General features: G+C 31.1%; 1 long non-coding RNA gene across 1 annotated transcript; it reads left to right on the forward strand.

Moving 5' to 3' along the window:
* The first annotated feature begins 3,405 nt into the window (after positions 1-3,405).
* LOC142320206 (uncharacterized) lies at positions 3,406-14,950 on the forward strand. Its single transcript, XR_012755313.1, has 3 exons — positions 3,406-3,430; positions 5,144-5,260; positions 14,852-14,950. It is a non-coding gene; the product is annotated as an uncharacterized LOC142320206 (long non-coding RNA).
* The last annotated feature ends 3,035 nt before the right edge of the window (positions 14,951-17,985 follow it).

Genomic DNA, 17,985 nt, shown 5'->3' on the forward strand with positions numbered 1-17,985 from the left:
AACAGCCAAATATTATTCTTTTAAATTTTTTTTTTATTTTGACACCTGTTTGTAATGAATAAGAGTTTTTATTGAGAAATTACAATTTTTAATCATTTTTTTTTTTTGTTATACTTATTTTTATTTGTCAGCTTATGTAAAATTGTATAATATTTTAAATCTTTAAGATTATTTCAACTTCTAGTCAATAAATGATTCTATTAATAAATATAATAAAAGAGCTAATTATTTTATTAATACACTGGTAAAAAAAGAATAAGGACTTGATAAACTTTAAAATAAAATGTTTTAATTTATGTTTAAAAGAATGAAAAACTGGAACTTTTTTTATTAATTTATTGTTTCTAAAAATTAAAAATGATTAAAAGTTTTTTTCCTTTTTTATTTAGAAAACAAACAGTAATTAACTTAACAAAAACCTAAAAAAAAGTCTTATTTTCTAATTTTATCCTCGTTCCATTATTTTAGCATTAGCTCTGTAGTGGTACGTTATGGTTATGTGTATTTATTATTGACTTGGAAGTAATATTTGGAGTTCATCCGCAGGACAATTGGAAAGTACCCGAAATATATAAAAAAGAGATTTCATTTATTCTGTCTGCCCATGACAATTGTGCAAGTTCCAGCTTTAGACATTAAATATATTAAAATTTATTTATCTATTTAACTAATATAATTATACTTTGTAAGTTCCATCCATCTAAATTTTATATCATTATCTGAGAATCATGATTACAATATCTGCCATTCAATTTTCATTTTCACAGCACAAAACTGTGCTGCTTTTTGAAAAACTACTTTTTTATGCAAGTGTAAAAATAGTGTAATAAGCTTCCTCTGAACGTTTGATTCGATCAATAATTTCAAAAAGATTCATCAAAATCTTTCAAGAAAAAACATGTTTTACAATAAATAAATTTTTTACTGACAACAGGAATTATGACCGTTCTTCTTAATATAAATATGTATCTATTATACTTTTAAGTTAATTACCAGCTGAAAGTTTGAGTTCAATGTTCTGGTGTGAAGCTGATCTTGCACCCTACTGATGACATATTTTGTTTTTATCATTTTTCTATGTAAAATGATTGTATTCTGAAATATTTTTTTACATTTTCATGTTACTGTTTTATTTTGTTGTTGTATATATTTTATTATGTGTTGTATTTAAATTTACATGCACTTAAGACTTCTCTGTGACATGTTGATTAATGTCTTTTGGGACCTAAGGTGTTGTGAGACTAACAGAAATGAAATAAAATAAATTAATAATAATACTCTTGCCAAGATTATGTGAAAAAATTGACTATAAAATTAATTGCCATAGAGGTAATTACCAATAAAATTCCCACAATATGTTTAAAAACATTTTCTCTCAAATTGCTTTTTGCAATTATCCTTGAGAGTTAACTTTTGTTATTGTTTGTAGTTTATTTTTCATGAACCTTTGATTTATAATTAAAAATTTATTTTTTTATTACAAGAATATGGTTATAAGAATTTAATAAAGTACTAACCTTGTTACCTTAAGTTGTTTTAAGATCTTTGCTTCAAAAGAGTTCCTGCTTCATTACAATTGTTAGTAATATCATTGAAAAATATTTGTTTTTCAAAGGAATTTCTCTCTTGATTGGTCATTTTCTCTCCAGATTTTCTAAATTTACAAATATAGAAAATAAAATTTCAACCATTTGAACACGACTTAAATACAGTTTTCAAATTTTAGAAAACTTTGATTTTTATTCTTATTACCTAATTAATTTTTCCTTTGTGACAGACTCAAATTTTTACTGCCCATCTCTATGGAAAATGGTTGGTTTTCTTACATAAGCTTTGAAATTTTGCGCTGAAATAATCATCTTAAAGATTATATGTATATTGTGAAGTTTATTTTTACATAAAGGCATTAAAATTTGAACAGACATCAGCATTTTTAGTGATTAAAATTAGTTTATAGGTTGTTTAGTTTATTAGTTTATTATTTGGTTAATAATTTTATTAAATTAGTTTATTTAGTTATTAAAAATGCATAAAACTTGTTTGTGTAACAGTAGTACTCGAAGTTAAATAAAATAGTACTGAATGAAACTTTAGAAGTTGGTAAAGATTCATAAAAATTAATCCAGTGAAATTTGATAGCGTTTTATTTCCAATCTGTAGACTAGTATTGCCAATTAATTTATATGCATTGGTAAATTGATTATCACTACAAAAATAATGTAAGGTAAAATAAATATCATTGTGTTGCAGGAAACAACTGTAGGAAACTACATTCCGTTAGAAACCCTGTTTGGTGTATTACTTGGTGTAAGTAATCATCTATAAAATAATTTTTTGCATATGTTTAAGTATTAACTTTTAAGATATAACTGTTAATAGCACTGATACGTTTTTAATAATCATTTGACTTCTTTGATGCACTTTTCCACTGTTTTCAATTCTATATTTATTTCTTAACCTTGACATTTGACCTACATCCAGCATCCTCATTTATCAAAACACATTTTAGTTTTTTGTCTTGCTTTACTGATTTTATTGTGTATACTTCCTTCATTTAATTTACAAAACCCTGGGTGACTGACTTAATTACAAGAAAAGTTTTTTTAAAAAAGACTGTAATTATGGTTCCCCATTACTTTGGTAGAAGAGAGTTGAAAATGACGTAGATAATTTTCAACACTCTCCTACAATACCAAATTTCAAAAACTTCTACCACTGTTTTCTTTGTCCATTTCCTCATAGTCCTTGTTTCATTGTCATGAGATGCTACACTTCATAGAAACATTTTTAAGAATTTCTGATCTCTAATCATATATTTGATACAGTGTTAATGTATGACACACTTTGATTTTACTATCTAAATAACAAAATTTTGCAAATTTTGTTCTATTGTATTTTTCAATTTCTAATTTCTCATATCCTGTTTTCTATTACATTTCATTATCATTCATTTTAAAATGAATCTTTCACAATAATGACTCCACATTATTCATTGCATCAGAGCAATGATTAATAATCTTAATCCTTATTGTACTGCAGTTTGCTATTTTCATCTTCCATGTGAATATTTTTTTTTGCTAAAAAAAAAAGAATATTTAATTATGTAACTTTTAAAATCTTGAAAAATTGTAACTAGATCTTTGTTTAAATTTCAATTCTATTTTCTTGAATTTTTTTTTTTTAATTTTGGCAAAACTTTTTTCTAATTAAAAGATTTAAATTAGAAAGAAATCATTTTGTTTTAGGTAGCAGATCAAGAAAGAGAAAACATGTTGGAAGAAGCCTTAGATAGTTTGCATGATGTTGATGATGTTGTAAGAGACAATGACAGTTTAAAGGATCAACTAGGTGAAGCTGAAAAAAAGAAAGCGGAACTAGAAGCTCAAAAGGTTTGCCACTGCATTATGCAATTTATAAACTTACCTGTTAGGTAAAAATTATATGCTTTTTGGAATGAATAAATTGAATTAGCTCATAGTTTGCTCATGACATATGAAAAAACAGTAATACAAAACCTCAGCTTAAGATAATTTTTCTTATACATTGTTTTAAGGGTGGTGTATATTTGATGTATTGTTGGATATTCATCGCAAGCATATGTAAAGACTGAGAGAGCTTTTTCTCCTAAATACATTAAACTTTTTAACTTTTCCATGTAATTAGCTAATGCACATTTTGTATATTTCATTACCTGAATCCATGTTGTACAACTAATGCTATTTTCATTCAGATGAGAAAATAAATTAAATACTTTCAATACAATACAATACACTTTCAGATATACTGGAAGAAGATGAAAGCAAACTTATCAGTCAGTAACTTTTACTTTCCCAGAAATAGCTATTTAGCTGCTGCAGCAGCTATTGCTATAAAAGAAAGTATGGTGATCTTCAAAATTTTAGATCTGGGGGATGGGTTTGTAAATTTCACTGTTTCATGACCACTCCAGATGAAAAATACAAAAACCCATGGAAAATTCTGGAATGATGTATGTATATAATAATGCATGTTAAACAACATTTTGACAATAATTTATTGACTGCCTGGTCATTAAAACGTGACATTTGGTTCAAATATTTCTGCATTTGGATCATTGATGTTGTAAAATTTTGAACATAATTAATCAGTTATTTACTACCATTTTTAAATTTCAACTTTTTTGGAAATAGTGGTAGGAACTTAAAATTTGGTATAGTGAAGCACTACTATACGTTTTAAGTACTAAAATTTTTAATCGGTCTGACTTAGGGGAGAGATACAATTAGCTTAATTGTTTTGTTTTTTATATATATATTTCCAGAGTAAATTACTAAAACCTCAATGAAACTTTGACAAAATATTTGCCTACATAAGTTATAAACTTACGAGCCCTCTGACAAGATTAAGCCATAACAAAAAAAAACATTTCTTTTAAGATTTTACTTAAGTTAGATCAGATTATTTCTACGCATGAAATCTCAATTGCATTACATTTTTTAAGTCCCAACAGACAAGTGGATAAAAGTGGTACTTATTACTGCATCATGGTACTGGTACTTATTATTGGTATTTATCATGACAAACAAAAAATATTTTGAATTAACCATTATAAAACCATTCTTTTGAAAATGTTAATTTGAAAATATTAACTGACATCTTTCAATTCCTTTCTGCAACTAATGGTAATTATACAAGAGGGTATAAAATAACATGAAGGTATAAAAGCGTACTAATTTAATGGTCCCTTAACCTCTGGAATACATGAAAGAAACACTTTACCTTAGAGTATGACCAAAGTAGTTACAGTTAAATTACTGAAATTGATTCCTACAGAACACAATATTTAAATAACTCATTGTAGTTTTTATTTGGTTCAGTAATTAAATTGTATGATGGAATTTTTTGGAAATGATCTTGCCAGTAGTTAACTAAAAAAAGTTTTGCTGATTATTTACATCGATTTCTTCATAATGTAATAAGGAAAATTATCAATTTTGTTATTTTTTATTGCTATTGTATTGTACATTTATTATTTTTATTTAACTTGTAACTCCAAGTTTCCTGTTTAATATAAATAAATTTTCTATTTACTGGATTAAAACACATAGTTTTCATCTTTATATGAAGAATAAAATTAATGATGTTTGTTGTGGTTTCTTTGTAGAAAGAACTGAGTTCATTAGCCACTTATTTAAGTCGAGCAGGAGGTGATTTAAAAAAAGAAAATGCTGCTTTGAAAAGTGAAATTGAAAGACTAAAGAAAAAATTAGATGAATTACAGGTAATAAAAAAAAATTATCTGATAAACTTTTTCTTCATTGTTATTTATAAATTATCTTAGCTACACATCCTTTAAAATGATTATTTTTTAATATTCAGATCATCCTATTAATGAGACATACATATTGAGAAGAGAGATCCCTAATTGTTTATTATTCCATTGTATTTTTTTTATGCAGCTAAAAAATGGGAAAGCTAAAAAATTAGAAAAGAGGTACTTAGCCAGAAAATATTAATTTTCTCATTTATTTCCTCATGACTAAATATATTAATACATACATTAATACAAAAAGCATGTCAAGGGTCATAATTTTTGGAAAATTTAGATTCAAAAAGATAATTGGCATCAGCTTTCTTGCTTGACAGCTTATCTGTTTGGCTCTGTATTATTTCTTCTTCATAATTTTCAGGTTAATCTAATTGTTTAAATAGGATATTTTTAGTATCTAGAAGAAGGGATTAATACATTTTTATAATGAGTGGCACTTAATCATTTGGTAATTGAAAAAATGCACCCTCCAGATGCAAGTATTAGTAGAAATAATTATCTTTTCCATCCTGTTAAATTTTATGAGTAGTACAAGAAGATAACAGCAGTGAAATTCATATTCTCCAACCATTTCTTGACTCTCATGCCTTTTTACCTCAGGTGCTAAATATATATGACAGCTACTAGAAAGACCTAGGGTAGGTAGTGTAAAGTGAAAAATTAATATACCTGTTTTTATTGTGGCAATACGAGAGATATACTGCTTGAACTGAGGGGAAGATATGGAAAAAGCACTCAGTTTTATCAAATGAGATAAACTAATTGAAATATATAAAAAATCAAAGAGCACATTATGACGATATTACAAAAAAGAATTGTTAAGAAAAAGAGAAAATAGTTATCAAAGTAAGGAGTGCCAAAAGACTGGATGGTTGATCTAGGAAGAAAAGCAAAGTAAGAGTGCTTCTTATACCCACCCAGTAGTGCTTATCTCCAGTAAGAGTACTTGGGTAACCACAGGTTCATGCTTCATTTTTGGCGAGGTGTTGGGATATCCAACTAGCACATTTGACTTTACTACTCCTCTTCTAGACCAAATAACTGTTGTTTGTTTATTCCCTATTTCCATAATTTACGAGGCCTCTCATGTTCTCAAGTGTTGAGGAACCCAGAATTCTAACTGTATTTATTTGACATGGCGCTCTTCATGTACGAATAATACTGTCGTGAGTAGGTTACTATTTGCCATTTGCAAATAGGGCTCACAAGTCTCACTCATGGGTATCTAATCACTCAGAATGCTGTACACGTTTGTGTTTGCTGTGACCGCCAACTAATTGTGCACCACATCCTTGTGGACTGTCTGTTATGCAGCATTGCATCAGAAGTTTAAACAAGGGCCTAACATATGAAACATCTTAGGTAGCAATGTATCAATGTTGTCTAATGTGTTAAGGTTTCATAAGGCCATTTAAGTAGATTCAAACATTTGATTAAAACTTTCATGTTTCTGCCTTTTGACATTCAGTAATTTTATTGTTTCATGATAGATTGTTTTTAGTATGGAACCTAGCATTCCATATAAGCTCAAAATCTAATCATTTACTTTGGTAATTTTGTATTCGGGCACTGATAATGAAACCTTGTTGAATACCCAGGAAAAAATATATATATTTCCATAATTGTTTTCAGATTTAGGTGCTGTTTGTTAATTATTCTAATATCTTTCCTATCTTGTTTTTGGTTTTTTTTAATATAATCCTGATGAAAAAATAATAAAAAATGATGTGATGCAATGTAATATAATAAATCTACAAGGAGATGATGGGATCAGCATAGGAAGAAGGAAAATAAATTGCATTAGGATCTGAGTTGATATAGTTAACATAGTAACGTGCAACACAGTAGCCATCATTCAGCATTCTGAGAAGGCGGCAGTGCTGTCACTAGCACAGTGGGAGCCAACGCATATACTCCTCCTCGTCTACTGAAAGAGAGAAAAGACCATCAAAGCCATGATACTTATTAAGAAGATATGATAATACCGACCTTGTAATAAAATAAGGCTGACACCATATAAACTTAACTTGTGAAACATATTGTTAGGACAGCTCTGCAGTGGCAGCAGTGCATATATGAAAAATTGTTTATTGACCAGCGGTATTCACTCGTTAGTTTGAACTAAGATTTTGTTGTGGAACGTTCGTTTAAAGTTTTGTGTATTTTGCAGTTCATATTTTTAAACAGAAACTTCACATTAATCGTTCCGTGTTCTTTAATATGTTCTTTAAGTGACCTCAAAGTTCAACTTTACAATTTTTTAGCAAAATGTCGCGTGCAGTAATGATACTTGTAACGTTAGTGAAAATTTCACATTGCCAAAAATTTCTTCGCTGCCGCAATGGCAGCAAAGAAATATATGGTGATACTATAATGTGGCAATGCTGTCGCAGATGTTCTTCCCTAACCTTAGTTTCACACCCTCCTGTGAAAATTCGGCTGGTATTGAATTTACATAGACATCACTCATTAATGTTGACATGCTCATTGAATCGTTTAGAAGTAATAAGGGTATTGTTCTAGTTCCAGAAGCTTCAACATCAAGTTCCAGTGAACCACACGCTTATGATATTGGTGTTTACGTAGGAAAAGCCTTATCTAATAAAAAAATAGATATCTTGTACAGTATCTGGGAACCAAATCCAGGGTTTGTTTTTCCAACAAAAGTAAAGAAAAATATCCGATTTCAGAAATCTGCAAATGGCTCTACTGCTAGAAGTGGCTTGCATATTCCAAATTTAAGGGAGGTAGTTTTTGTAAATTTTGTGTACTTTTTGCTCCAAGAAATGCTGTTTAATCTGGCAAACAACCCTTAGGCCAACTTTGTAGTGAGAAATTTGACAATTGGAAGGATGCCGTCGAGCGATTTTCAGAACATAAGAAGTGTCCTTATCACAAAGAAAGTTTACAGGTACCCGGTACTTTGACAAAAATTTCATGTGGGAAGAAAGTCAATAAATGTGCTAATAGATACTGTAACAACTCAAAAGAAACTGGAGAACAGGAAAAAACTTATTTCTGTTATTAAGAGTATTTTATTTTGTGGGAATCAATGTACCGCTCTGCAAGGCCAACAGGGATTTGGTACGAATAGAGGTCGAAATCGACCAAGAACCAGAAGAAAATGATTGCAATTTCAGGGCACTTGTTCGCTTTCGAAGTAAAACTGATACTGTATTAAAAAATATGTTGATGTGTAGTGTTGAAAATGTGCAGTACACCAGTTCTAGAATACAGAATTAAATATTGAATTGTGCAACGACCTGATTGTCTCCAGTTGTTTCTCTATTCTCGTCTGACTTCTCTATGAGACGTCAGACATATCAGGCTTAGAACAATTATCATTGCGTGTTCGTTATGTTGATAGAGAAAATTTCACTGTAAAGGATAACTTTCCACAATCCGTGCCATTATATGATGTGGCCGGAAAAGGAACCTCAATGCGATATTGGACAAATTGCGTTCATTAAATGTAAACATAAATAAGATTCAAGGTCAAGGGTATGACGAGCTATGTCCATCTCAGGAAATATAAACGGAGTCCAGGCAAATGTAAAGGAAATAATTCCGTCAGCTTTATATGTTAATTGCTCAGCACACAGCCTCTACTTAGATGCATCCAGTGCTTGTGAAGTAACGGCCATTAGAAACTGTATGGGTGATATCGAGTCTACGAATTTTTTAATACCTCTAAAAGGCAACATGTTTTAAAATCGGCGATAAGTGAAATGTACAAACTACAACTTCACGCCGTGAAAAACTCGTTCAACTTTGTGCAACACGTTGGTTGTTAAGATATAATTCCGTGGCCGCAGTGGTGGAATTGTATGGCCCTATTAGCAACCGTACAAAGCACGTCAGAATGGAATGACAAAGACTCGTCCTCACAAGGAAATTCATTTTTATGTACTTTGACTGACTGTCAATTTGTGACATCGCTGTTTTATATTCAGAGACTGATTTCTTTAAGTCTCTATCATTGTGTAAATTCCTGCAGAATTCAACTATTGATCTCGTGGAAGCAGTAAACCTTGCTGAAGATATTAACAGTAAAATGAAATGTACGAGTATATGTAAAAATTTTGAAGAATTTTCTAAAATTTTCATTTGTGCTAATCTTGAATAGGGTGGGGTCCTCCATTCAAATCCCTCGCGTGACAGCGCGAGCAAAAAAAACGTGTAAACTTGGATTTATCAGTGACACCAGAACTTTAGTTAATTCCTTCATGTCCCAACTAGATTCACGTTTCTTGAAACACAAGGAAATATTGAAAGGCTTTCAGTGCCTTTTACCTACAATCCCAGATCTTCTTCCCCTGCCGTCTCAAATTTCCGCACTCACTTTGCTCACAGAATTCTATGCCAGTGACATAAGAAGTGGTTGCCAGGTAGATCTGAATAATGAATTAAAATTATGGTAGAGAAAAATTGCACGTATTGAGAAGGGAAAAAACCGAAAACGTTCGTAGATTGGTTAACTATGTGCAATCCCAACACAATGCCAAATATATTCATTTTGTTAGAAATAGTAATACTTTGGGAGATCTGAAATATAAATTAAAATTAACAATGGTGAAAGTATAGAACTAAGGAACACCACTCGAAATTTAATTTAGTACTCTTGAAATTTAATTTAGTTTTTAGATTTGAATTTACTGACAACTCAACATCCGTACTTAATTTAATATCCGTACTTCAAAAACAATTGTATAAACGATTACATGAACTATAGAAGATGGCCTGAATTTTAAAATATGATCATTTTGTTATTCATGACATACCAAAAGCTCTAGGTAAGTCATGAATTTAAATAATCAGTTTAGCTGAAGAAGAGTAAAATTGTTTCTAAAGTTGATCTGCTGGTCACTGGAATTACGTTATTAATTAAAGGATTCTAACCTTTTGTGAGCGATACTTTCAGTCGTTTATTTAATGCTATTTACTAATAATTGAATAAACTGAACTTATAACAAGTTTATATACATGCACAATTGGTAAGTTTTAATTTAGAAAAGCAACTCGCTTTAGTAAAAAATGATTAAATATGAAAAATCAGACAATAAAACCTCAATAATAAGTTCTAAGGAATACTACAGGTATAATATTTAACTAAACTACATGATGGACTAGGTGAATGCATTTTGATAGAATTTCAACAGCATAAACAGATTAGAAATCAATGGCTTATATCATCTTCATAAGTTTCTTTAATTTCCATAAGAAACAGAATTAAATTGCCAAAATAATAATTAAACCACACACTTATAGTTCAATAGTTTATCTACCATTTTTTAAGTTGTAAAGTTATCTCATCATGCTTATAAATTTACTGCATATACCCATAATGACCTAGGTTTATTATTTGATAGTTTTGTTTTTAGAAAAATAATCTGATTTAATTTTACTAAGCCTTTTTTTATTTACTTTTTAATGTATTATATTTATTCCTAGATATTTCACACTTATGCATAACATTAGTTGTGGCAATACATATGTTAGATTTGAATTTAGATTCTTACAGTAGACATGATAATGAAAAATGGAAATTGCAAAAAAAAGTTAATGATATATATATATGCCAGTTACAGTTAGGTTTATTAAATTCAAATACAAGATTCCAGGATTATATTGTAGTTTGGATTTTAATTTATTTAAATTTGTAAATCAAACATCTCTTTCTACAGAAAGGAGGATTTTATAGCAGTTCATATTAAGCAGTTTTGATAGCAGTTTATGAAGTTCATATTAATAAAAGACATGAATATTTTTTATTTTTGTTTGCAAAAGTGTAATTGATAGCTACAGCAGTACACTGGTTGGTAACCTTAATGGCACAAAAAAATAATTCAGAAATCCCATCACTAACATTTTTTTTAATCTCAAGTAACTGGACTTAACTGGTATATTAAGTCCCCTTTATAATTACACTTGTAATTATGGTAATGACGTCTTTGAATGACTTCCATGCTGCTAGTTGTTTAGGATTCAGTTTGTTGTCAAATATATTTTCACAAATTAATTTGCTTATTTGTAGCCCAATGAATATTCCCTCTTTTAATTTGGCCTCACATAGTTGTGAAAAAAACCTCAGCTAAATAATAAGTCATCTCTCCATCTTAATTTAATGCTTTTATAAAATTCTTCATCAGGCATAGTTTTGTGTAGAAGTGGTAAAATAATACGATCTGCTTTGACAGGGGAAATATTGCCAACATTTTCATTTCCTGGGTAAACAGATTTCTTTTTGGCCAGTCATTAACTGCGTAGTATTTATCTGTCTATTTATTAAACACATTTAGTATTTACTGTGTGTATTTACCTGACTATTTCACAAACACAAGAAACACATATATTTGTAGAGCCACTCTGGAGATTGAGAAGAAACCCTATCACTTTCAGGTCAACAATGATTTGCTATGAGTATTCATCATACTTAATAGCTTTTAAAATATTTGACATATGTTTCTTTCATTCCTACAGCATGTTCTTATCAGTATTATAGCAACAACTACCTTTAAGCTTCTTCTTGACGAGTCTAAAAATAAACACTGATAATGAATAACATATTCAATGTCTAGTTAAGACATTAGCCCCCTAACATCATGGCAGCATCAAATTAAAACCGCCTCTTCTAAAATATTTCACTAAATTTTTGTTTCAATTTAAAGTTTAGTTCCTTATTTAATAAATTCCATTCTTTACGACGTGAACCTAGGAGTTCTGCATGTTGTTTCAACAAATACATGTCATGAATTAGGTCTCTTTGTTCTGCTTGTGTGATGAGGTGAGGTTCAGTATTTGATTCTTGTGGAATGTAATTATCTATTGAATTTGAGGATTTATCAGTTGAGCTTTTTGGGGAATCAGAAATCTCTCTTTCAAAGAAGTTGGAGCAATTGAAATCAGTAAATGAACACCATGAAATACTACTAGGCTCATAACTGAAGAAAAATTTGGGTAGGCAATACTGTTTTTGTTGTTTGAATTGAAACCAGTAACATTTGTTAAGCAAAAATAGGCTCCCCTCACCCAGTGGTTAGTAGGCTCCTCACCCAATCATGGGTACACCAACAGGCAAATGCTATTTTTTCCTTGTAACCTCTGGATTAGTTAAACGTAGCACTTGGAGTCCAGGATTTATCTTCGTTTCCCAATTGGCAGTCAAAATAACATTTGTAAGCAGTATTCAGCAGATTCTATACTGGTTTTTGTTGACTTTTCATGGTGAATTCTCCATTAACGTAACAAAAAATATTTGGAGAATTTTTACTAGCCTAATTTTTATTCAGTGTAAAATTCAAAATACTTTAATGAATGAAAGTAAACTGAAATATTACAGAAATAATTAAGTTTTAATTTACAAATACTTAATTACTGTGCAATAAAACACAGCTCAAAATGCACATACACAAACTTAACAAATCCTGATGTTCAATAAAATAATACCAAATATTGTTCAGTCATAAAAATCTTTCCAACTAAATTTATATCATCACTTATGGAACAATCTTTATAATAAGTGCATGATAAAACCACTACCACAACTAAAGAACACAAAGTCATACCAAGAGCTGAACTCATACTGAAGAAAATTTCATCACATTGAATTTCTCATTAGTTGACTCATGTCTATACATACATGTCTGACTTCATCATTTGACTGTTATATATCAAATGTAAGTCTATAGCATGCATCACAATATAAATCAGTTGTGAATAACTAATACATATGTACTAACTTATGTTGTTTTTTCCACGAATGATGAAACAAATAAATTTAAGGGCTTGTAACTAAGAATGTTACATATGATGGATTGTTTCAGAATACATATTCATTTTCAGCATATAAAATATTGTATAGAACACCTACTCCCTTTTCAATTCCAAATTTTATATTGACCAGTGTAATCAACAAACGCATTGGTCAAAGCAGTCAGTGATAACTCTAGGGTGTTAATGTTAATCATTTTAATTAATTTTTAAGGTATTAATCATGATCTTGATTTTAACCAAGCAGTACAACATAATATCTTTAAGGTTGGGTCAAAAACTGAAGCAATGACTGTTATTGCTCTTGTCAGCAAGTTCAATTTGTAACACAACTGTACTAAACCATATGGTTTATTATCACCTTCTAAATACATTATGCTTTACTTTTATTAGTCTCAAAACGGCATCCGTTGATCACTGAGTTTAATTTTGGAAATAAAAACACCGCAAGGAGCCAGGTCTGGCAAGTAGGGAGGCTGAGAGCCTTCCTACTCGCACAAAGTAGATCTGACCTTCTGGCACAAAACTGACGAATTGACAAACGCTGAGTGTGCGGACACATTTGTCGTGGTGAAGGAACCATGAGTTGTCTCGCCACAACTCTAGTCTCTTTTTGCAGATTTTTTCCCATAACCGTTGTAAAACACCTTAAATGGTACACACGGTTCACCATTTCACCTTGAGGCAAGAACTGAAGATGCACAATTCCATTAAAATCGAAAAAGCTGAGACCATCACTTTGACATTGGACTGACGTGCTTTCGGGCGTGGAGATCCTTTGCCATTCCGTTGTGATTGAAATTTTGTCTCACAGTTATAAACCCAGCTTTCGTTTCCCGTTATGATCCTTGCATGAATTTTTCATCGTCATTGGCTTGTTCAAGAAGTTGCCGACAAACGTCCACTTGTTCTTTCTGCTGTTGGAGCATCAAACTAATAAGAAACTATGCTGCAGTTCTATGCATATTCAATTCTTCAGTGAAAATGTCACTGCATGACCCAATTAAAATGCTACCTCTTACGCAAGTTCTCAGTCAATCGGCGATTTGCACGCACCAGATCGTTAATTTTCTGAACGCGGGTGTCATCAGTTGGAAGTTGAAGACTTTCCAGTTCTAGGGTTATTTTCAATCGACAGTCACTAAAACGTGACGACTGACTTTTAAATCGTGAAAACCATTCATAACATTGCGTACGACCCAGAGCATCATCTCTGTAAGCTTGGTTCAAAAGTTGAAACGTTTCTGTGAAAGTTTTCCCCAGTTTCACGCAAAATTATACATTGTATCGTTGTTCCCGAAAATCGCATATTACAAAAATCGCTACTAACAATTTAAACACATAGCACTCAAATAATATGAAAACTAGACGAAATATCAACAATCCAAGAACATCTGGTTACAGAGGTTATGCGGAACACAATGCTGCCAACCGCACATCACTAAATATCTCCGTTGGCGCATAATTAAAAATGTTCGGTTATTTTCTGAACAGACCTTGTATTTTTGTAAACAAACTTTTTTACCAACCTCATCTATCCTCTCTCTACTCTTCAATTATTTAATAAATACAATTATTATGTAAAATTATTACTGATGATTAATGGATTATAATGCCATCAAATTAGAAGTGAAATGCTGGTCTTCTGTTGTCCAAACAACCAGTAGAGGCAGTCAAGATTCTTTACATTTTATTACAAAAAAGTACTGTGATATTCTTGCATTTCATCAAACTATTAATTAAATATTGAAACTATGGTCTGTAAAATTTCAGATTGAGCTGAGCGGGTCTAAAGATAAAATACCACCAGTTGAAGAAACTGATGTTAAGCCTGATGAGCAGGATACTGAATTGGAGACAAAGGAAGGTGATGATGTAAGTGGCGTAATTAATTTCTTAATTATAAACAATTTTCTGAAGTACTACTTAACAGTTTTTTTAGATACATAATTGCTCAGCTAGCTTAATTTTCACAAATTACCATGAATCACGGTAATTATGGTTCCTGGTTTGGAAAAATCTGTAATTTCAAGTCTTCATTTTCTTCCTAAATTAGTTAACAAATTATATTGCCTAATAGTTTCAAATAATGCTCTTAATCCATTTTAGTAGTACTGAACCTATTGTTTATTATAGACCACTTTTAAATATTTTAAATTATTACAGTCAAACTTAACTTTTTAAAGGCACTGAATGATTATCATTAAACTATTAAATCTTAAGAAAGTAGTAATAAATATGCATATTTTTATATCCCCGTTACTTTTATTGTAATAAAATCATATCAATAGTAGTAAACAAAATAATGAATTTTTTTAAATTAATCGATGAGGAAGGCCTTCCATTTTTTACTTGAGTTTAATAGCTAAAGTTTCTATCCTGATTTCATTTTAAAATTGTTTTTGTCTATCATTTTTAAAGATAAAATAGTCAAAGAAATAGTGCAACAATAAAATACATTACAAGACACCAATGTTTTAAAAGCCAACTTCAACAGTGCTTATTCAGGGGATGTTGTCTTGAACTACAAATTTATAGAATTGCCTCTGAAAATAATGGTGATCATGTCTTCTTCTATTGATGTGTTCCTTTTGATGTTTACACTTAAATGAAAATGATCATTAATTGACTTACTGGCTGTGTCAGTCATGGAATCAAGGAAACATTTTGTTTAATAAATGCCTTGTAATTCTGATTTGATGAGCGATAATGTAATTCTAACTCCATTGTTTTGATCTTGTATTATACTTAAATATGATACAATGTCCTAGAAGATGGAGTAATTAAAATGGATAAAAATATCCTCCATCTATGCTAATTATTTAGTAGTCATGAAAAATCAGATGAAAAAATCATGAAACAAATCGTAAAACAGTCATAATAAATCATTGGATCACTGAAATGAAATTTGCTACTTCATGAAAAATAATCTTGCCACATAGCTCAGAAAAACAAGAAAAAACTTAATAACATGATAATCATTTTGTATAGTTTTATCAAGTACAAACAAATAATCCTTGACTTAACTACCCACAACAACTTTATCATGCCCACTACAGTTCTATATTACATGATTCCTGGTAGTTTATGACAAACTCAAAACCTGCTCTGTTTTGGCAATAAAAATTTAAAAGTTTATTTTCTAAAACTATAATATAACGCTAAACTACCCAGTGTTTTTTTAAGTATCAGATCTTATTACTTGGACAGCTCAGTTAATGGCTTACCTTCGGGGGGAACATGACAAATAATTCTGTGATTTATTATATGAGTTGAAAACAGCACAATAGGTACTGAGAAAATCTTGAACATGTACCACAAAAGTGAAACACATACCCCCTTTTTTCACGTTGCTACATTTGGGAATTAAAGATTTAAATTGTCTAGATTGCTATTATAGCTAGTTGAAAACATGCTCATGCTTCAAACTTATTTAACAGCTTGTTCTTGCACAAGGCCATACAAATCGACCTAAATGGAAACAATGGGCACAAATTGAAATCAACAAAGCCATTTAAGCAAAAGCCTTTTTGCTTTAATTCTGTATGATACAAAACAAACATGAAATTAAAACCCACCTTTGCATTTATCTAGAAGTTATAACGTTATATAGTAACACCAACAGTGCTGATTATGATTAAATCACCTTTTTTTTCTTTTTTTATGTTTGTGGAGGGAAAGCTCTGCCAGCCACTACCTGCCTGTACAAATGGTAGTTTGTACAGGCTCTTGGCAACTAAAACCCCTTCCCCTTATACAGCATGCCCAATACCCACCTTTCAGTATTATTCAGGAGCATGTTGCACTCACCACAGGACTTCAGACTAGTCCTAGACACTTCAACAACAGCTGACTACAGCTGATGGTACCCAACCACTTCCTTGTCCAGGATATCCTCTCCCTGCTCCAACCCAATAGGCAGCTACTTTTCCACTCTTAGTACTTCTCCACACTTTAATCTTCTTGCATATTTTCTTGTAAGACTGCTCTTGAAGCAATTAGCACATAACCTTCATCCAATCTCACTTTGTAATAACATAAACTGCATCACCGCCTCTGAGCTTGCATATTCAACAAATCTGCTAGCCATCTCAGACACACAAAAAAGTATATCAACTGTATTTTTGTCTCCGCAATACCTACATACAGCTGAGAGCCTCTTTCTCCTATCAATTAACTGTTGAATGCCCCATGGCCCATAAGCCACTGGATCATCCAAAAGTCCACCTCTCCATGACTTTGTCCTATCCAGCTCCTATTGGCTGAAATGAGAAAGTACATCCACCTACCAACGATAGCTTGCCACCACCTAAGCAAGCTCTCCCTTGCTTCCAACTTATTCATACCTTCACTCTTCTCTGATCTTTCCAGGATCAACAAATTCATCAGCAGGGACACCTGCTGTGACCAACATGTCTTTTAAGGAAAACATGCACTATGCCCTGTCCACCCAAAGTGTTATACTTCTCTGTAGGCTATCTAATTTCTGTCTATAGCGCTGTATTTCCATAGCTCTCTTCCAGATTGATGCAGCAATTTAGCACAACTGAAGAAGCAGTAAATGCAATTAATTTCATCAAAGTTTTAGGACCATCCACATTTCTCATCAACCTTATTATGGTTGAAGCTGTCCTTTTTGCTTTCTTAACAGTTTCATCCACATGTGCAGTGAATTTCCTGTTCCTATTCAGTCATACTCAAGATACTTCCCTATGAGGGATGGCTAGATCTCAAGGTCCATAACCTTAATACTGAACTGTGGTATCCTTCTCCTACCTGTCATCTGGATTACTTCTGTTTTTTCACAGCCATCTGTAATCCTCTTTCTAAAAGCCATTCCCTAACAATCTCAATAGATACATTCGCCTCTATCATTACATCCTCTATATCTCTTGCTGTCAAACCAG

The sequence above is a fragment of the Lycorma delicatula genome, chromosome 2, assembly GCF_047948215.1.
Source record: "Lycorma delicatula isolate Av1 chromosome 2, ASM4794821v1, whole genome shotgun sequence".
NCBI lineage: Eukaryota > Metazoa > Arthropoda > Insecta > Hemiptera > Fulgoridae > Lycorma > Lycorma delicatula.